The following is a 21,530-nucleotide window of genomic DNA, read 5'->3' as shown; positions in this document are numbered from 1 at the left end:
ATCCTACTGTGGTGCTTGTCCCAGATTTGTGGCCCCACTGCTTTACACTGTGAGAGACACCTTTTCACCATGATGCTAGGTTCTTCTTGTTACATGAATGGATACAATATACACATAACACCGCAAAATCGGAGACATCCCCAACAGCTTCGACAGCTTCAACATCCAGGCCACCACTGCAGCCAACGACACCCCACACTCCACGGCCACCACCTATGGCAACCCCTTTTTCACCTGGACCAACATCAACGACGACGACACCATCAATACTATGAGCACCATCCACTCCGGGTCCCCATCAGACCTGTGCCCTCACCACATCTTCAACAAAGACAGCATCACCATTGTACACCACCTCTGCAAAACCATCAACATCTCCTTCGAGACCACAACCTTCCCGGAGAGCTGGAAGCACGCCGAGATCAGCACCCTGCTCAAGAAACCCTAAGCAGACCCCAAGGACCTCAAGAACTTCCGGCCCATCACCCTTCTCCGATTCCCGGCGAAGGTCATTGAGAAAAATGTCAACAAACAACTGGCCCGCTACCTCGAGGCAAACAACATCCTGGACCCGTCCCAGTCTGGTTTCTGTTGCAATGACAGCACCGATACAGCCCTCATCGCCGCCACCGATGACATCAGGGCAATGCTGGACAACGGTGAGACCGCGGCCCTCATCCTCTTGGATCTGTTAGCCGCCTTTGACACTGTCTACCACCGCACCCTGCGCACTCGCCTCCACGTAGCAGGAATCCGGGGCAAAGCACTGGACTGGACCACCTCCTTCCTCACCGGCAGAACACAGAGCGTTCGCCTCCCTCCCTTCCGATCCGTAGCCACCAAGATCACCTGCGGCGAACCCCAAGGATCCTCCCTCAGCCCGACGTTGTTCAACATCTACATGGCCCCACTTGCCGACGTCGCCAGACTGCATGACCTCAACATCATCTCCTACGCTGACGACACGCAACTGATCCTCTCAATCGCCAAGGACCCGCTCACTGCCAAAACCAAACTCCACGAAGGAATGAAAGCCGAATGGATGAGAAACAGCCGCCTGAAGCTGAACTTGTACAAGATGGAGGTCCTCATCCTCGGCCCCATCTCTTCTGCCTGGGACGACTCGTGGTGGCCGACCGCCGTGGGAGCAGCACCAACCCCCATCAACCAAGCACACAACCTGGGATTCCCCCTCGATTCAACACTCTCCAAGACCAAGCAAGTCAACGGCAACTCATCCTCCTGTTTCAACACCCTCGCATGCTCCGAAAGATCTACAGTTGGCTACCCACCGACACTAGCAGAACGGTCACCCAGGACCTTGTCAGCAGCAGACTGGACTACGGAAACGCCCTCTATGCAGGAACCCCGGCCAAACTGCTGAAACTACTGCAACACATACAGAACTCCTCTGCACGCCTGACCCTCGACATCCCTCGCTACAGCCACAACACACCACCACCTGAGAGACCTGCACTGGCTTCCAGGCAATAAGAGGATCACTTCAAGCGCCTCACCCATGCACACTAAGCACTACACAACACCGGACCAGCATACCTAAACAAATGGCTCACCTTATATACCACAAACCGCCAGCTCTGCTACGCTGTCCTCACCCTCGCCACCATCCCCCACATCAGGAGAGCGACCACCGGTGGCAGATCATTCTCCTACCTTGCCGCCAAGTACTGGAACACCCTCCCCATCCTCCTACGGCAGGCCGAAGACCTACTCACCTTCAGGAGGCCACTCAGACATGGCTGTTCGAGTAGTAGTAGCACCCCCCCACCCCACCCCACCTCCAGCGCCTTGAGACTTTGCCACTGGATTCAAGCAAGCTGGGCTGAAGACGGTTGAAATGCCAGAAACCGGTCCTCGGAAGCTTGTTTCCGGTCCAGGGAAGATATGGCTTGGCAGTTCGGGCTGGACTGTTCCCATGAGGCACAGGGTCAGACCGATTTGCATATAGCCATGTCTGAACTGGGGTGGAAGAGTGGGCTAAAGAACAGTGATGGATTAAACCCAGATCTTTTGACTGGGTGTGAGTGTTTGATTGATTCACATGCTCTGTCCATCACCACCCCCTTTTGTACCGCTTTTGGCCGCTATAAGTGTGGCAGGGTATGCTCAGACGTGAGTCCCTTGCTCACTTTGCCACTGGATTCAAGCAGCCGGACTGAAGACGGCTGGAATGCCAGAAACCGGTTCTTGGAAGCTTGTTTCCGGTCCAAGGAAGACATGGCTTGGCAGTTGGGGCTGGACTGTTCCCATGAGGCACAGGGTCAGACTGATTTGCATATAGCCATGTCTGAACTGGGGTGGAAGAGTGGGCTAAAAAATGGTGATGGATTAAACCCACATCTTTTGACTGGGTGTGAGTGTTTGATTGATTCAGATGCTCCGTCCATCACCACCCTCTTTTGTACCGCTTTTGGCCACTATAAGTGTGGCAGGGTATGCTCAGACGTGAGTCCCTTGCTCACTTTGCCACTGGATTCAAGCAAGCCGGGAAGCAGACGGCTGGAATGCCAGAATCCGGTCCTCTGAAGCTTGTTTCCGGTCCAGGGACGACATGGCTTGTCAGTTCGGGCTGGACTGTTCCCATGAGGCTCAGGGTCAGACTAATTTGCATATAGCCATATCTGAACTGGGGTGGAAGAGTGGGCTAAAGAACGGTGATGGATTAAACCCAGATCTTTTGACTGGGTGTGAGTGTTTGATTGATTCAGATGCTCCGTCCATCACCACCCCCTTTTGTACCGCTTTTGGCTGCTATAAGTGTGGCAGGGTATGCTCAGACGTGAGTCCCTTGCTCACTTTGCCACTGGATTCAAGCAAGCCGGGCTGAAGACGGCTGGAATGCCAGAAACCGGTCCTCGGAAGCTTGTTTCCGGTCCAGGGAAGACATGGCTTGGCAGTTCGGGCTGGACTGTTCCTATGAGGCATAGGGTCAGACTGATTTGCATATAGCCATGTCTGAACTGGGGTGGAAGAGTGGGATAAAGAACGGTGATGGATTAAACCCAGATCTTTTGACTGGGTGTGAGTGTTTGATTGATTCAGATGCTCTGTCCATCACCACCCCCTTTTGTACCGCTTTTGGCCGCTATAAGTGTGGCAGGGTATGCTCAGATGTGAGTCCCTTGCTCAATTTGCCACTGGATTCAAGCAAGCCGGGCTGAAGACGGCTGGAATTCCAGAAACCGGTCCTCGGAAGCGTGTTTCCGGTCCAGGGAAGACATGGCTTGGCAGTTCGTGCTGGACTGTTCCCATGAGGCACAGGTTCAGACTGATTTGCATATAGCCATGTCTGAACTGGGGTGGAAGAGTGGGCTAAAGAACGGTGATGGATTAAACCCAGATCTTTTGACTGGGTGTGAGTGTTTGATTGATTCAGATGCTCCGTCCATCACCACCCCCTGTTGTACCGCCTTTGGCCGCTATAAGTGTGGCAGGGTATGCTCAGACGTGAGTACCTTGCTCACTTTGCCACTGAATTCAAGCAAGCCGGGCTGAAGACGGCTGGAATGCAAGAAACCGGTCCTCGGAAGCTTGTTTCCGGTCCAGGGAAGACATGGCTTAGCAGTTCGGGCTGGACTGTTCCCATGAGGCACAGGGTCAGACTGATTTGCATATAGCCATGTCTGAACTGGGGTGGAAGAGTGGGCTACAGAACGGCGATGGATTAAACCCAGATCTTTTGACTGGGTGTGAGTGTTTGATTGATTCAGATGCTCCGTCCATCACTTTTTTTAAAGTAGCAGCCTAATAAATAGGAGAACTGAGAGTATATTCAACATCCAATCATCATCCGTAACAGACTTCGAACCAATCAGAAACCGTAATAACGCGAAATATTTCTCACTCTGTTAGCTGCAATGAGAGCATCTGTTGTACCCTAGCGAGAGATTTCAATAGTAAAAGCGTTTACACTTTACCTATGTTCCTGTGACAAGTCGACAGGTGTTTGTTTCCGTCTATGCAGCAGAGAGGACCCATCAGTCCACATGTCTGCTGCTGCAAGTAATCTAAATCTAGTATCAATCTCGATGATGATCCTTTATCAATGTCATTTGTCCATAATTTGGGCATTTCTAGGTTGCATTTCGTCCAATCCAGTGGTACAACAGAGTTGGCAGGGTACAGAGGTACTGTTAAGGTATAGGAGGGCCTCTCATTGGAGTACTACATATACATCAGCCAATCATAGTCTGTCACCCATAATTTCTAAAGTACAGATTGGTTGTTTAGTCCGCACTTGCCTTTGTCTGAGAAGTTCTTCTCCTAAAGTTTGCAGTGCCGATAATCACATAATGTACGTAGTCAGCTTGTCTTGAGGAGACACCAGTGGGAAATAAAAAGTGGGTGGAAGTCGGGGCAACCTCGCACTAGACGTGGCTGGTATTTGCAGGCTGTTTTGGTTATTGTGTGTAGTCAGTCCAGGGGTGGGCCCCAGCAAAACTCTGCGACATGGCGAAGCTGGAGTTTTTGCTCAACTCCACGTGCCCAGTGGAGTGCAGTGTAATAAAATACTCAGCAAAATCCGCCGGTGGGCGGTATCTGCCATCCACCCATAGTCCTTGCCACTACCCACAGATTAGACACCCTTCATCCTGGCACACCTTGAATACTACAGCATCATTCTCTCTGTCCTTCTATGAAACTGATTGCCAAGCAAAAGTTCATGAACAGCAGCCAGATTGCCCCTTAGGCTCTGCAGGTGGGGCCATCATTACGGTGCTTCCCCAGCTCCCAGTGGCTATGAGGATCAAATACAAAGTCCTAAAGTATCGTACTCAAATAGTAATGGGGCAAAGGTACCGTTTATCTGCAGAATAGTACAACGTATTACTTACCTTGATCTCTAGCCTGGGGATGATTTGTGTAAATTTCCCACTATTCACCTCACCCGAAGAGATCTTAGCCTCTCACTCGAATAATCAAGTTGTTTCCCCAGCTTCTTGAGTGCTGAAAATACACACTTGACTTAAAAAACTCCTCAGTAAATATATCAATAACTGTATAATGGCTCTTGGAGTAAAATGATCTCTGCAGGCAATGACGCCAGATCCTACTTTGGGCTCCTTGTACTGTTTGAGGACCCATATTCCAATGGTTGCACATCAAAGTATCAAAATCAGAAATATTGGCCTGCAACAACATAGATTTCAAAATCACATTTTGCACAATATCATTAAGGTGAGTATACATAGGAGTGCATATGTGTACTGTTGACTACTATTACCTACACAACTATGGGATCTACTCTCTTCCTCTAATTTTTGGTCGCCAAATCTTTCGCCCCTGGAATTGGGACCACTACCTACACAGTGACCAAGGTTTATACATTGAAAAACCTTTGAGAAATCCTCCATTTATTCCAGCTGAGCTTCGAAAGCTGGTGGTCTCAGTACTTGTCCTTTTGAGAGCCGATTATTGTAATGGGCTCTTCATTAACCTTCACAAAAAATGCTTAGCCTAACTTCTGGTTGTCCAAAATGCTGCGGCCAGGCTCCTACTGAACATCCCAAGATATAAATCAGTTTCTTCAGCATTGAAGGATCTTCATTGGCTGCCAATAAAAAAATATATAGAGTACAAAGCCCTATGTATTAATTTTGAGACCACTCAGTACATAGGATCAGGCTTTTTAAAACGGAATCTGTTTTTCTACATTCCAGTTCGTAACCTTCGTTCATCCTTGTCCAACGATCTTGCTGTTCCCTGGGAGAAAAAATGCACCTGTGAAGGGAGACACTTTTTGTTGGGTGCTACTAGGTTGTGAAAGTTTCTCCCATCAAATCTGAAACATGAGAACCATCTGTTAGCTTTCAGGAAGGCGCTAAAGACCTGGCTGTTTAGTAGTTGAGGTCTGCTGAACTCAGCCTCAATGAGTAACCGCATTTACACCTTCGGGTGAATATTTTGCGCTCTATAAGTAGCCTTTTCATTTCATTTCTACTTTTGAGATCGGATTCCTCACCGAAACTTGGCTAAGTTCCACGTCTCTCCCATCCATTACACTTGCTCTACCTACATCAACAAGTTAAGGGTCAAACTCATATTGTGGGCCACACCCTCTACCTAATCTTTACCAACACATCACAATTTTACCGCGATTCACCAAAACATTTACTCTGGACTGAACACTCAATAATTTACTACCAGATTGCCACACACAAGTCGAGGGGTTTATCGCATACTTGTCAAAAAAATCTATCTAGACAGTGGCGCAAAATTACACTAGTTTCATGGGCCAAGTAGCAGACGTCTACTATCCACTCTGATCAATCGCTTTCTAATTTCAATAGGGCACTGAATTTGTTTTTTTATAAGATAGCCCCTCTTAAACAGTATGAAATAGACTACACAGACCTCACACACCTTGGTATTCAATAGGACGAAAGACAGAGAAAGCCTCGTGCAAAAGACTATAAAGTAGGTGGTGCCAGACTAATCACCCTACTGAGAAAATTACTTATAAGCTGGCCATAACCACGTATCATCGTAATATCAAGAACGCTCGCAAACTATATATAGGGAAGCAAATCGCTGAGGTGAGAAACTCCTTAAAAACTCTTTTTAAAATACTCAAAATCTTTATAAACCTGGAGGCATGCTATCCAAAATTAAATCTGTCGCAATCACTTTGCGATGCCTTTGCTAATCACTTTGAATAGAAAAGCAAAGTAATCTACCAAAACTTCTCCAGCGCTCTTTATGAGCCTGCTGAGAAGCAAGTAGTCTTTACTCCTCTTCATGAGATTATTACCAGCCTAGGTAAATTCGTAGAATTTTGCTAGAGAAAATTCAGAAACTGTTGATACCAGCGAAATCTGGTTCACCCATAGATGTCTACTCTCCTAGAACTATGGCAGACCTCTCATATGAGCTGGCCCCTTCAATCTGCTCTCTATTTAATTTATCTATCAATATGGGAAAAATCGAATTAGATTGGAAGACAGCCCAGATCAGACCCATTAAAAAAAAGGCCAATCTGGCATAGACGGATCTTACTAACTACCGGCCTATCTCGCTCCTCCCTCTACTGGGGAAGTTGTTGGAAAAGCACATTTATGAGCAACTCACAAGCTATTTGAAGTCAAATAGCTTATTAGACTCTTCTCAATTGGACTTCAGAGCACTACACAGCACAGAGACGGCTCTGCTAGCGGTAACCGACCGCATCAAATGCGCTCTTGGTGCAAATATATCTTCAAAGCTGGTGCTGGTTGATTTATCAGCAGCATTTGATATGGTGTCCCATCCTAGGCTTCCTGGTAGGCTACAAGAGTTTGGAATCCATGGATTGGCTCTACAATGGCTGGAAACCTTCCTTTCAAATAGGGCCCAAATGGGCCCTTATAAGTCATAAATCATGACTTTGGATAGCGGAGTGCCACAGGGCTCCTGTTTGGCCCCATGCTTTCCAACATTTATGTGGCCCATCTGCTAAATTGTTAGATCTTTTGGTATTGAGATCATGTCATATGAGGATGATACCCAGATACTTTTTTCCTTTGAAAAAATTCGGACTAAATCTAAAGAATCTTTTTCTGATGTGTTTGAAAGCAATTGCTCCCTGGATGTCTGAAAATAGACTCCAGATAAACACCGCAAAAACTGAGATTGTGTTATTTGTGAGGACCCACCTACTTTGGTCCCCGGATTGGTGGCCTTCAGTAATGGGCATGGCCCGTTCACCCAAACTAGCGGTAAAAAATCTGGGAACCCGGTTGGACCAATCCCTCACTATGAAAGAACACATCTCTGACACTATAGGCTCATTATTTCATATGTTGCGCCTGCTGAGAAGCGTCTTTTCTTTATTACCACTCTCCACTAGGAAATCTTTACTCCAGGCACTGGTTATCAGCCGGCAAGACTATGGCAATGCACTTTTGGCCTCCGCAAATGAGAACTAGCTATCTAAGCTTCTGGTGGTTCGGAACACCTCCGTCTTATCTGTAACCTCGCCCCTGAAACACCATCTGCCCCTCTTCTACAGACCCTATATTGGCTACCTGTAAGAAACTGAATTATTTTTAAGATCTGCTTACTAACTCACAAGTTTTTACATGGTAAATGGCCTAGTTATCTATCATCAAAGGTCACTTGCTATACCTTTTCCAGACTCCTAAAATCATGCAACAAGGCTTTGCTTAAAGTCCCCAGGTACAGAAAGGCCGGGTCAGGATGAACATTATTTTACTTCCTTGTCCCCCACTATTGGAATGACCTGCCATTGCAGTTACGTATTTGTGAAAACCTCTTCCATTTCAGGAAATTACTCAAGACTTACCTATTTTAAAGATAGCCCTCTTTATCTGTTGTCCTGGTCTCGCGCCTTCGGGGTTGATTCGAGTGCTCAATAAATCAAAATAACAAATACAAAACAAAAAAGAAAATTCTCCTTACCTTGACAATATTGTGCAAGTTGTAAATTTTGCAACCAAGATGGTGGTAGGCAGATATTTAAAAGTCAATATTGTGGTAGCACACCTCTGCAAATGCACCACATCTAGATCGTATGAAGTGCAATGTGTGCTACCTTTCTGCCAAGTTTGGTGTTCATCTGTCCAACAGTTTTTGCACTTTTCAATCAATCAATCAGTGTACTTGTAAAGCGCGCTACTTACCCATGAGGGTCTCAAGGCGCTGAGGGGAGGGGGTGCCACTACTGCTCGAAGAGCCAGGTCTTGAGGAATTTTCTGAAGGCGAGTAGGTTTTGGGTCTGCCGTAGGTGGGTAGGGAGGGTGTTCCAGGTCTTGGGGCAAGGTAGGAGAAGGATCTGCCACTGGAGGTTGTTCGTTGGATGCGGGGAACAGCGGTGAGGGCGAGGCAGGTGGAGCGAAGCTGGCGGGTGGAGGTGTAGAACCTGTGTCTGCTATTCTGGTAGGGTGGTCCGGTGTTGTGGAGTGCTTTGTGTGCATGGGTGAGGAGCTTGAAGGTGATCCTGTTGTCGACGGGGAGGCAGTGTAGGTCTATGAGGTGGGGGGTGATGTAGCTGCGGCGGGGGACGTTGACGATCAGTCGGGCGGAGGCGTTTTGGATGCGTTGTAGTCGCCGTAGGTGTTTGGCTGGGATTCCTGCGTAGAGTGCGTTGCCGTAGTCCAATCTCCTTGCTGACGAGGGCCTGTGTCACCGTTCTTCTTGTTTCGGTCAGGATCCACTTGTAGATCCTGTGGAGCATGCGCACGGTGTTATAGCAGGAGGAGGAAATGGCGTTGACCTGTTTCGACATGGAGAGGGAGGAGTTCAAGATGAATCCTGGGTTGCGTGCATGGTGGGTGGGTGTCGGTGCTGTTCCCAGTGTGGTCGGCCACCAGGAGTCGTCCCAGGTCCGAGGATGAGTACCTCCGTCTTGTCCGAGTTCAACTTCAGACTGCTGTTCCTCATCCAGTCGACGACGGTCTTTATCCCCTCGTGGAGGTTGGTTTTGGCGGTGTGCGGGTCCTTGTTGAGGGAGCGGATGAGCTGGATGTCGTCAGCGTATGAGATGATATTGAGGTCATGTTGGCGGGCCACTTGTGCGAGGGGGGCCTTGTAGACGTTGAACAGCTTCGGGCTGAGGGATGAGCCCTGGGGGACGCCACAGAATATGTCGCTAGACTCGGAACGGAAGGGCAGGACGCGGACGCTTTGGGTTCTGCCGGAGAGGTAGGAGGTGGTCCAGTCAAGGACCTTCTCTTGGATTCCAGCTTCTAGGAGGTGTGTCTTTAGAGTGCAATGGCAGACCGTGTTGAAGGCAGCTGACAGGTCCAGGAGGATGAGGGCTGATATTTCGCTGTTGTCTAGTTGGCGCCTGATGTCGTGTCTGGCGGCGATGAGGGCTGTCTCGGTGCTGTGGTCTCGTCTGAACCCAGACTGGGACGGGTCCAAGATGTTGTTGTCTTCCACAAGGCAGTCCAATTGCATGTTGATGATTTTCTTGATGACCTTCACCAGGAACAGCAGCAGGGAGATGGGGACCTTGAGGACCTTGGGCTCTGCCTTGGGCTTCTTGAGGAGGGCGTTGATTTCAGCATGTTTCCAGCTTTCCGGAAATGTTGCTGTTTCGAAGGAGAAGTTGATGACCTTCCGTAGTTGGGGTGCAATGGCAGCATCTGCTTTGTTGAATACGTGGTGTGGGCACGGGTTTGACGGAGATCCTGACTGGATGGAGTTCATGACCTTGCGTGTCTCGTCGTCATTGACGTCGGACCAGGAGGTCAGGTGCTTGGCGCTGGTGGTGTTCACAGGGGAGGTGGGGTCTGGCGTAGTAGGGGCGGTCATAGTGTTGAAGCTGTCATGAATGTCAGCTATCTTGCGGTGGTAGAAGATGGCCAGTGTGTTGCACAGTTCTTGTGAGGACGGTATGTCGTTGGCGTTGGCGCTGGGGTTGGAGAGTTTCTTTACGATGCTGAAAAGCTCTTTGCTGTTGTGTGCTTTGTTATCCAGGTGGTCTCTGAAGGAGGATCTCTTGGCTAATCTGATGAGGTGGTGATGTTTGTGGGTGGCGTCCTTGTGGTGCGTGGTTGTCCGGAGTGCGTTTGTGGAGCCATATCTTCTCCAGTTTCCGGCATGCACGTTTGGAGGTCTGCAACTCGTCGCTGAACCAGGTGGCTCTCTTGCTGGCATGGTTGTTGGAGGGTTTTCTTGAGTGGGGCGTGGGTGTTGGCGCAGTCGTCGATCCACTGTCTGTGGTTGCGGGCTGCGGTGTCTGGGTTGGTGGGGTCGGTGGGTGGGTTTTGGGCATGGGTGGTGATCAGCTGGTCTTCGGTGACTGTGCTCCAGCAGCGGCGAGGTAGCTGTTGGATGCGGTGGTGCGTGATTGGCTTATTGAAGGTGAAAAGGATACAGAGGTGGTCGGTCCAGTGGAGTTCGGTGGTGCCTGGGGAGAAGACGGGGTCCAGCGTGTGGACAACAGCGTGGGTGGGTGCGGTGATGAGTTGTCTGAGGCCGAGGTTGACGAGGTTGTCGATCAGGATGGCGGAGTTGGCATCGTTGTTGTTCTCAAGGTGGAAATTCAGGTCCCCGAGGAGGATATAGTCCGTGGAGGCGAGTGCGTGGGTGCTGGCGAGGTCGGCGATGGAGTCGCTGAATTGAGCTTGTGGTCCGGGGGGTCTCTAGATGAGTGTTTCTCTGAGGGTGGTGTTGGGATCGGTGTAGATGCGGAAGTGCAGATGTTCAGCGGTGTTGAGGGTGTCGTCTGCGTCGGTGGCAACCTTGAGGGTGGACTTGTGGACGATTGCTATTCCTCCTCCGATTCCATTGGCGCGGTCCCTGCGGGTGATCTTGTAGCGGTCTGGAATGGCTATGGCGATATCGGGCGCCGAAGAGTCGTTCCACCAGGTCTCAGTCAGGAAGGCCACGTATGGGGCGGAGGTGTCGAGCAGATCCCAGAGCTCGACGGCATGTTTGCGTGCGGAGCGGGTGTTGAGGAGTATGCTGCGGAGATGGTTGGGTCCAGTCTTGAAGGTTTGGTGGCACTGTTACAGGTGAATCTGCAGGTGTGCCAAGAGAAAGGTCCGTGAGTCAGTTTCGGGGCGACTTGGAAGTAGGTGTGGTTTCGGCCGGCATTGAGTGTGTAGAGGGTGCTGGCATCGTAGCTTAGTCTGTAGTTGTGGCGTTCGCGGGGTCCAGAGCTTCTGGTGCTGGGCGCTGTCCAGGCGCAGACGGGCGCAGACAGGCTTGCCTTTGGCCACTGCGCAGCCTATTTAAGAGGGGGAGAGGGAGGGAGGAGCAGCAGGGAGGAGGGAGCAGGGTGGCCAATTAGGAGCAGTGGGGTGGGGCCGCAGGGACGCAGCAGTGGAAAGGAGCGGGAAACGGCGGGAAAACAGGCGGGTGAGTATATGTGAGAGTAAGAGATTGTAAGAGTTCCTGTTTAAATAAGTATGTGTTTCTATAAGGGATTGTTTAAGAGAATAAATGTGTTTAAATTTCAATAGAAGTAAGGTGGTAGTGTGTGTACAGCTCTATATGCAAATAAATGGATGTGCAATTGTTTATTTGCATGTGTGAGTATGTGTGTGAGTTACTTTAGGATGACTGTCGGTGTGTAATAGGATGTATAGGTGTATCACTACATATGATGAGTGAGTATATGTATGAGTGAGTATATTGAACTGTTTGTGAATGAGTAGATGTGTATATAGATGGTGGAATTACTGAATTGGTTGTTGTAACTGATATGGTTATCTCCATTTTTCTAAACATTTTAGTTTTTATTTTTGAATATGTGTTTCTAGGGTTACATTACAGTGAAAGGAGGTCTGCCACTCTGTCACAAGGATGGTGTCATCAGTGATGTCATGAGTGATGTCACTGACCATGTCATGAGGGATGTAATATGTGACGTTATCAGCAGTGCATTGCATGCGCATGTTATAGTGAGTCCAACTAACTATAACGTGGGAATTTTATGTCAGTAAAATTTCCAGCTAACTATAACTGGTGTGAAACCTATAGTTTTTTCAGTGAATTTCAAAGGTTTTTTTAAATGCTAATTCCTAACTATAAGTCTCAGTCTATAAGTAAGACTGCTAGCGCTCTAGTTGTTCTTTAGAACACTGTGAGACATTTTGTCATTGGGCTATATTTGGGCAACATCTGGCTGATATTTGGGCTACATTTGTTTTTTTTTGTGTCTGGGGGCCATCTTTGGGCTACCTTGGGCTACATTGGGCTACATTTGGGCTCTAAAATATATATAGCCCAATGTTGCCCAATATATATTTTTTCAAAGTTAATTTTCGTAAAAACCACTTGAGCATATATCTTGAGACATAGCAAAGGCACATCGGGCTAACAGTCACTACAATTTTGTCAAATTTTTTATTTGTATATTGTTTTTTTTTTTATTGTATTTTTTGCCTTGGAGCGCTCCCGGTGCGCGCCCCGGTGAGCGCCCCGGAAAGCGTAGTTTATGAAGCACCCGGGGCGCGCACCGGGGAGCGTCCCGTAAACGCCAATATCGCGAACGAAAAGATGATCGTGATGTATCGCGTAGCCACGTCCACGTGATTTGCAAGTGCACCCGGAAGCACTCGAGCGAATACGATCGCGCAACATAGGCGTCCGACGCGCTTACGTGGCGCGCCCCGGGCGTAGCGTAAGCGCGTCGGGTCATGTGACCTGAAAATAACACTTTTCATTGGTTTATAACAGTTTTGGTTTCATAATGATGAAGCCCCTGGTCATGTGACCTGAAAATAACACTTTTCATTGGTTCAATAAATTTTTTTTTCAAAAGGATGAAAGACCCCACTTTTTTTCCTTATTCTGACTTTGTCCTTTGACTTAGGAAGACCTGTTTGTACCTCTCTGTACCTTTTTGATCTTTATAATGGCTTTAGTAGCAGCAGCAGCTGGTGCATCTGCACCACCACCACCACCACAACCACTAAGAGGACCACCACAAGATATCATTGGTGGTCAACAAGAGGAGGAAGAGGAAGAGGAGGAGGAAGAGGGGAGGAGAAGATGGCTTGAAGAACAAAATACCCCATACCAGCCAAGACCACACATTATATGGGAGTTTTTTTCTATCCCAGAGGGGAAGAAAAAAGTAAATGCAGCCAAGGTGGCTTGCCTAATCTGTGGCATGGAACTTTCTAGGGGGAACCCTAATAAAAAATATTCATTTGGAAACAACACGATGATTCGCCACATGCAGCGCAGGCATCCAATAAACTATTCTGCTGCAGAGATGAGGGAACTGGCCAGTAACCCTCCCCAATCCACAAGCACCACCACAAAAAGAAAGCAACCCACTCCGTCGGCACCAGAGGAAAGTGAGACGATGCCGTGCATTCAGCCACGATTTGCAGATTTCCGAATTATCTGTAAATATTGTGGGAAGACCATCTCCTACGGTGAACAGAGCATAAAGTTCATAGTCCTTGCTGGGGACAACCACAAATGCCCCAATAAACCCTAATTATTTATTTTCTTTCTTTTTTTTGCTCCAGTTGAGCCATTTTCAATTCCCTGTTTTCTCGTTTCTCCCCATGAAAAATACAAATAAATATAAAACTGTTCAGAAAACCCCAAAAAATGTAAAATGTTCAAAAAACAATAAAAAAATATAAAACAAAAAAAGAAGAAAAAAACAGTTCTTTTTAGAACTACCTCCAATTTCTAAAAAAAGGCTACATTTTTTAAAAACTCTATTATTCATTTTTCCCCATGGGACGCTCCCCAGTCCGCTCCCCGGTGCGCGTACCGGGCGCTCCCCCCGTGCAAATAAAAAAAAAAAATTTTTTTTGCCCCCCCTTATGGTCATTTCCCCCTTTGATTTTTCCACCTCTTATGTCTCGATTTTACCGAGACACAAGATGGCGGCCGCTCCGGACTGTTTCGAATGTTTACAGACACCCGAGAGCCAATCAGCTTTCTGTGCGCAAGTCAAGTGGCGCGCCTGAAGAGTTCCGCAGAGTTACTGAAAAACTCCACTAGATTCCGCAAAGTTCCACGAGTGGGCGGGGTAACAACAAGGTGTGTGCACCTCCCCTGCAGAGTCACTTTTGATTTGGCCTATGTGATAAGTCCCCTACACGCACAAACTCGCAGGGATTTAGAGTGTTCCAGGCAAAATATTTTGCCCAATGAGTGATACAATAAGCTAAAAAATGGTAATGTTTCAGCTTCACTGCAATAATGCAGTATGTGAAGTAAGCTGGCTTGCCTAACAGAAACACCTGCCTTTCCTGCACATTTCAGAATCCTACTGTGGTGCTTGTCCCAGATTTGTGGCCCCACTGCTTTACACTGTGAGAGACACCTTTTCACCATGATGCTAGGTTCTTCTTGTTACATGAATGGATACAATATACACATAACACCGCAAAATCGGAGACATCCCCAACAGCTTCGACAGCTTCAACATCCAGGCCACCACTGCAGCCAACGACACCCCACACTCCACGGCCACCACCTATGGCAACCCCTTTTTCACCTGGACCAACATCAACGACGACGACACCATCAATACTATGAGCACCATCCACTCCGGGTCCCCATCAGACCTGTGCCCTCACCACCTCTTCAACAAAGACAGCATCACCATTGTACACCACCTCTACAAAACCATCAACATCTCCTTCGAGACCACAACCTTCCCGGAGAGCTGGAAGCACGCCGAGATCAGCACCCTGCTCAAGAAACCCTAAGCAGACCCCAAGGACCTCAAGAACTTCCGGCCCATCACCCTTCTCCGATTCCCGGCGAAGGTCATTGAGAAAAATGTCAACAAACAACTGGCCGCTACCTCGAGGCAAACAACATCCTGGACCCGTCCCAGTCTGGTTTCTGTTGCAATGACAGCACCGATACAGCCCTCATCGCCGCCACCGATGACATCAGGGCAATGCTGGACAACGGTGAGACCGCGGCCCTCATCCTCTTGGATCTGTTAGCCGCCTTTGACACTGTCTACCACCGCACCCTGCGCACTCGCCTCCACGTAGCAGGAATCCGGGGCAAAGCACTGGACTGGACCACCTCCTTCCTCACCGGCAGAACACAGAGCGTTCGCCTCCCTCCCTTCCGATCCGTAGCCACCAAGATCACCTGCGGCGAACCCCAAGGATCCTCCCTAAGCCCGACGTTGTTCAACATCTACATGGCCCCACTTGCCGACGTCGCCAGACTGCATGACCTCAACATCATCTCCTACGCTGACGACACGCAACTGATCCTCTCAATCGCCAAGGACCCGCTCACTGCCAAAACCAAACTCCACGAAGGAATGAAAGCCGAATGGATGAGAAACAGCCGCCTGAAGCTGAACTTGTACAAGATGGAGGTCCTCATCCTCGGCCCCATCTCTTCTGCCTGGGACGACTCGTGGTGGCCGACCGCCGTGGGAGCAGCACCAACCCCCATCAACCAAGCACACAACCTGGGATTCCCCCTCGAATCAACACTCTCCAAGACCAAGCAAGTCTACGGCAACTCATCCTCCTGTTTCAACACCCTCGCATGCTCCGAAAGATCTACAGTTGGCTACCCACCGACACTAGCAGAACGGTCACCCAGGACCTTGTCAGCAGCAGACTGGACTACGGAAACGCCCTCTATGCAGGAACCCCGGCTAAACTGCTGAAACTACTGCAACACATACAGAACTCCTCTGCACGCCTGACCCTCGACATCCCTCGCTACAGCCACAACACACCACCACCTGAGAGACCTGCACTGGCTTCCAGGCAATAAGAGGATCACTTCAAGCGCCTCACCCATGCACACTAAGCACTACACAACACCGGACCAGCATACCTAAACAAATGGCTCACCTTATATACCACAAACCGCCAGCTCTGCTACGCTGTCCTCACCCTCGCCACCATCCCCCACATCAGGAGAGCGACCACCGGTGGCAGATCATTCTCCTACCTTGCCGCCAAGTACTGGAACACCCTCCCCATCCTCCTACGGCAGGCCGAAGACCTACTCACCTTCAGGAGGCCACTCAGACCTGGCTGTTCGAGTAGTAGTAGCACCCCCCCACCCCACCCCACCTCCAGCGCCTTGAGACTTTGCCACTGGATTCAAGCAAGCTGGGCTGAAGACGGTTGAAATGCCAGAAACCGGTCCTCGGAAGCTTGTTTCCGGTCCAGGGAAGATATGGCTTGGCAGTTCGGGCTGGACTGTTCCCATGAGGCACAGGGTCAGACCGATTTGCATATAGCCATGTCTGAACTGGGGTGGAAGAGTGGGCTAAAGAACAGTGATGGATTAAACCCAGATCTTTTGACTGGGTGTGAGTGTTTGATTGATTCACATGCTCTGTCCATCACCACCCCCTTTTGTACCGCTTTTGGCCGCTATAAGTGTGGCAGGGTATGCTCAGACGTGAGTCCCTTGCTCACTTTGCCACTGGATTCAAGCAGCCGGACTGAAGACGGCTGGAATGCCAGAAACCGGTTCTCGGAAGCTTGTTTCCGGTCCAAGGAAGACATGGCTTGGCAGTTGGGGCTGGACTGTTCCCATGAGGCACAGGGTCAGACTGATTTGCATATAGCCATGTCTGAACTGGGGTGGAAGAGTGGGCTAAAAAATGGTGATGGATTAAACCCACATCTTTTGACTGGGTGTGAGTGTTTGATTGATTCAGATGCTCCGTCCATCACCACCCTCTTTTGTACCGCTTTTGGCCACTATAAGTGTGGCAGGGTATGCTCAGACGTGAGTCCCTTGCTCACTTTGCCACTGGATTCAAGCAAGCCGGGCAGCAGACGGCTGGAATGCCAGAATCCGGTCCTCTGAAGCTTGTTTCCGGTCCAGGGAAGACATGGCTTGACAGTTCGGGCTGGACTGTTCCCATGAGGCACAGGGTCAGACTAATTTGCATATAGCCATATCTGAACTGGGGTGGAAGAGTGGGCTAAAGAACGGTGATGGATTAAACCCAGATCTTTTGACTGGGTGTGAGTGTTTGATTGATTCAGATGCTCCGTCCATCACCACCCCCTTTTGTACCGCTTTTGGCTGCTATAAGTGTGGCAGGGTATGCTCAGACGTGAGTCCCTTGCTCACTTTGCCACTGGATTCAAGCAAGCCGGGCTGAAGACGGCTGGAATGCCAGAAACCGGTCCTCGGAAGCTTGTTTCCGGTCCAAGGAAGACATGGCTTGGCAGTTGGGGCTGGACTGTTCCCATGAGGCACAGGGTCAGACTGATTTGCATATAGCCATGTCTGAACTGGGGTGGAAGAGTGGGCTAAAAAATGGTGATGGATTAAACCCACATCTTTTGACTGGGTGTGAGTGTTTGATTGATTCAGATGCTCCGTCCATCACCACCCTCTTTTGTACCGCTTTTGGCCACTATAAGTGTGGCAGGGTATGCTCAGACGTGAGTCCCTTGCTCACTTTGCCACTGGATTCAAGCAAGCCGGGCAGCAGACGGCTGGAATGCCAGAATCCGGTCCTCTGAAGCTTGTTTCCGGTCCAGGGAAGACATGGCTTGGCAGTTCGGGCTGGACTGTTCCCATGAGGCACAGGGTCAGACTAATTTGCATATAGCCATATCTGAACTGGGGTGGAAGAGTGGGCTAAAGAACGGTGATGGATTAAACCCAGATCTTTTGACTGGGTGTGAGTGTTTGATTGATTCAGATGCTCCGTCCATCACCACCCCCTTTTGTACCGCTTTTGGCTGCTATAAGTGTGGCAGGGTATGCTCAGACGTGAGTCCCTTGCTCACTTTGCCACTGGATTCAAGCAAGCCGGGCTGAAGACGGCTGGAATTCCAGAAACCGGTCCTCGGAAGCGTGTTTCCGGTCCAGGGAAGACATGGCTTGGCAGTTCGTGCTGGACTGTTCCCATGAGGCACAGGGTCAGACTGATTTGCATATAGCCATGTCTGAACTGGGGTGGAAGAGTGGGCTAAAGAACGGTGATGGATTAAACCCAGATCTTTTGACTGGGTGTGAGTGTTTGATTGATTCAGATGCTCCGTCCATCACCACCCCCTGTTGTACCGCCTTTGGCCGCTATAAGTGTGGCAGGGTATGCTCAGACGTGAGTACCTTGCTCACTTTGCCACTAAATTCAAGCAAGCCGGGCTGAAGACGGCTGGAATGCCATAAACCGGTCCTTGGAAGCTTGTTTCCGGTCCAGGGAAGACATGGCTTGGCAGTTCGGGCTGGACTGTTCCCATGAGGCACAGGGTCAGACTGATTTGCATATAGCCATGTCTGAACTGGGGTGGAAGAGTGGGCTACAGAACGGCGATGGATTAAACCCAGATCTTTTGACTGGGTGTGAGTGTTTGATTGATTCAGATGCTCCGTCCATCACTTTTTTTAAAGTAGCAGCCTAATAAATAGGGGAACTGAGAGTATATTCAACATCCAATCATCATCCGTAACAGACTTCGAACCAATCAGAAACCGTAATAACGCGAAATATTTCTCACTCTGTTAGCTGCAATGAGAGCATCTGTTGTACCCTAGCGAGAGATTTCAATAGTAAAAGCGTTTACACTTTACCTATGTTCCTGTGACAAGTCGACAGGTGTTTGTTTCCGTCTATGCAGCAGAGAGGACCCATCAGTCCACATGTCTGCTGCTGCAAGTAATCTAAATCTAGTATCAATCTCGATGATGATCCTTTATCAATGTCATTTGTCCATAATTTGGGCATTTCTAGGTTGCATTTCGTCCAATCCAGTGGTACAACAGAGTTGGCAGGGTACAGAGGTACTGTTAAGGTATAGGAGGGCCTCTCATTGGAGTACTACATATACATCAGCCAATCATAGTCTGTCACCCATAATTTCTAAAGTACAGATTGGTTGTTTAGTCCGCACTTGCCTTTGTCTGAGAAGTTCTTCTCCTAAAGTTTGCAGTGCCGCTAATCACATAATGTACGTAGTCAGCTTGTCTTGAGGAGACACCAGTGGGAAATAAAAAGTGGGTGGAAGTCGGGGCAACCTCGCACTAGACGTGGCTGGTATTTGCAGGCTGTTTTGGTTATTGTGTGTAGTCAGTCCAGGGGTGGGCCCCAGCAAAACTCTGCGACATGGCGAAGCTGGAGTTTTTGCTCAACTCCACGTGCCCAGTGGAGTGCAGTGTAATAAAATACTCAGCAAAATCCGCCGGTGGGCGGTATCTGCCGTCCACCCATACTCCTTGCCACTACCCACAGATTAGACACCCTTCATCCTGGCACACCTTGAATACTACAGCATCATTCTCTCTGTCCTTCTATGAAACTGATTGCCAAGCAAAAGTTCATGAACAGCAGCCAGATTGCCCCTTAGGCTCTGCAGGTGGGACCATCATTACGGTGCTTCCCCAGCTCCCAGTGGCTATGAGGATCAAATACAAAGTCCTAAAGTATCGTACTCAAATAGTAATGGGGCAAAGGTACCGTTTATCTGCAGAATAGTACAACGTATTACTTCCCGATCAGAAACTTCCACTCAAGGTCTGCCCATCAGATCAGCCATTCTTTAAGAGAATGAAACATACTAGCAGATTTCCAGCTTTTTAGGCTCTGAGAATCTAGAGCACTCTCATTCCCAGCATAATTAGTGGGCCAAACTGATTACAGTTTAACAGAATCCTGAAAGTGGAGCTTTCCACACTTATCTTCAGTTAACATAGACATGGAATGTGTGCTGTCGAAAAATATAGAACCTTGATCTCTAGCCTGGGGATGATTTGTGTAAATTTCCCACTATTCACCTCACCCGAAGAGATCTTAGCCTCTCACTCGAATAATCAAGTTGTTTCCCCAGCTTCTTGAGTGCTGAAAATACACACTTGACTTAAAAAAACTCCTCAGTAAATATATCAATAACTGTATAATGGCTCTTGGAGTAAAATGATCTCTGCAGGCAATGACGCCAGATCCTACTTTGGGCTCCTTGTACTGTTTGAGGACCCATCTTCCAATGGTTGCACATCAAAGTATCAAAATCAGAAATATTGGCCTGCAACAACATAGATTTCAAAATCACATTTTGCACAATATCATTAAGGTGAGTATACATAGGAGTGCATATGTGTACTGTTGACTACTATTACCTACACAACTATGGGATCTACTCTCTTCCTCTAATTTTTGGTCGCCAGATCTTTCGCCCCGGGAATTGGGACCACTACCTACACAGTGACCAAGGTTTATACATTGAAAAACCTTTGAGAAATCCTCCATTTATTCCAGCTGAGCTTCTAAAGCTGGTGGTCTCAGTACTTGTCCTTTTGAGAGCCGATTATTGTAATGGGCTCTTCATTAACCTTCACAAAAAATGCTTAGCCTAACTTCTGGTTGTCCAAAATGCTGCGGCCAGGCTCCTACTGAACATCCCAAGATATAAATCAGTTTCTTCAGCATTGAAGGATCTTCATTGGCTGCCAATAAAAAAATATATAGAGTACAAAGCCCTATGTATTAATTTTGAGACCACTCAGTACATAGGATCAGGCTTTTTAAAACGGAATCTGTTTTTCTACATTCCAGTTCGTAACCTTCGTTCATCCTTGTCCAACGATCTTGCTGTTCCCTGGGAGAAAAAATGCACCTGTGAAGGGAGACGTTTTTTGTTGGGTGCTACTAGGTTGTGAAAGTTTCTCCCATCAAATCTGAAACATGAGAACCATCTGTTAGCTTTCAGGAAGGCGCTAAAGACCTGGCTGTTTAGTAGTTGAGGTCTGTTGAACCTCAGCCTCAATGAGTAAGCGCCTTTACACCTTCGGGTGAATATTTTGCGCTCTATAAGTAGCCTTTTCATTTCATTTCTACTTTTGAGATCGGATTCCTCACCGAAACTTGGCTAAGTTCCACGTCTCTCCCATCCATTACACTTGCTCTACCTACATCAACAAGTTAAGGGTCAAACTCATATTGTGGGCCACACCCTCTACCTAATCTTTACCAACACATCACAATTTTACCGCGATTCACCAAAACATTTACTCTGGACTGAACACTCAATAATTTACTACCAGATTGCCATACACAAGTCGAGGGGTTTATCGCATACTTGTCAAAAAAATCTATCTAGACAGTCCCGCAAAATTACACTAGTTTCATGGGC

The sequence above is a fragment of the Lissotriton vulgaris genome, chromosome 2_2, assembly GCF_964263255.1.
Source record: "Lissotriton vulgaris chromosome 2_2, aLisVul1.2, whole genome shotgun sequence".
Lineage (NCBI taxonomy): Eukaryota > Metazoa > Chordata > Amphibia > Caudata > Salamandridae > Lissotriton > Lissotriton vulgaris.
Note: the sequence above shows the minus strand (reverse complement) of the source record.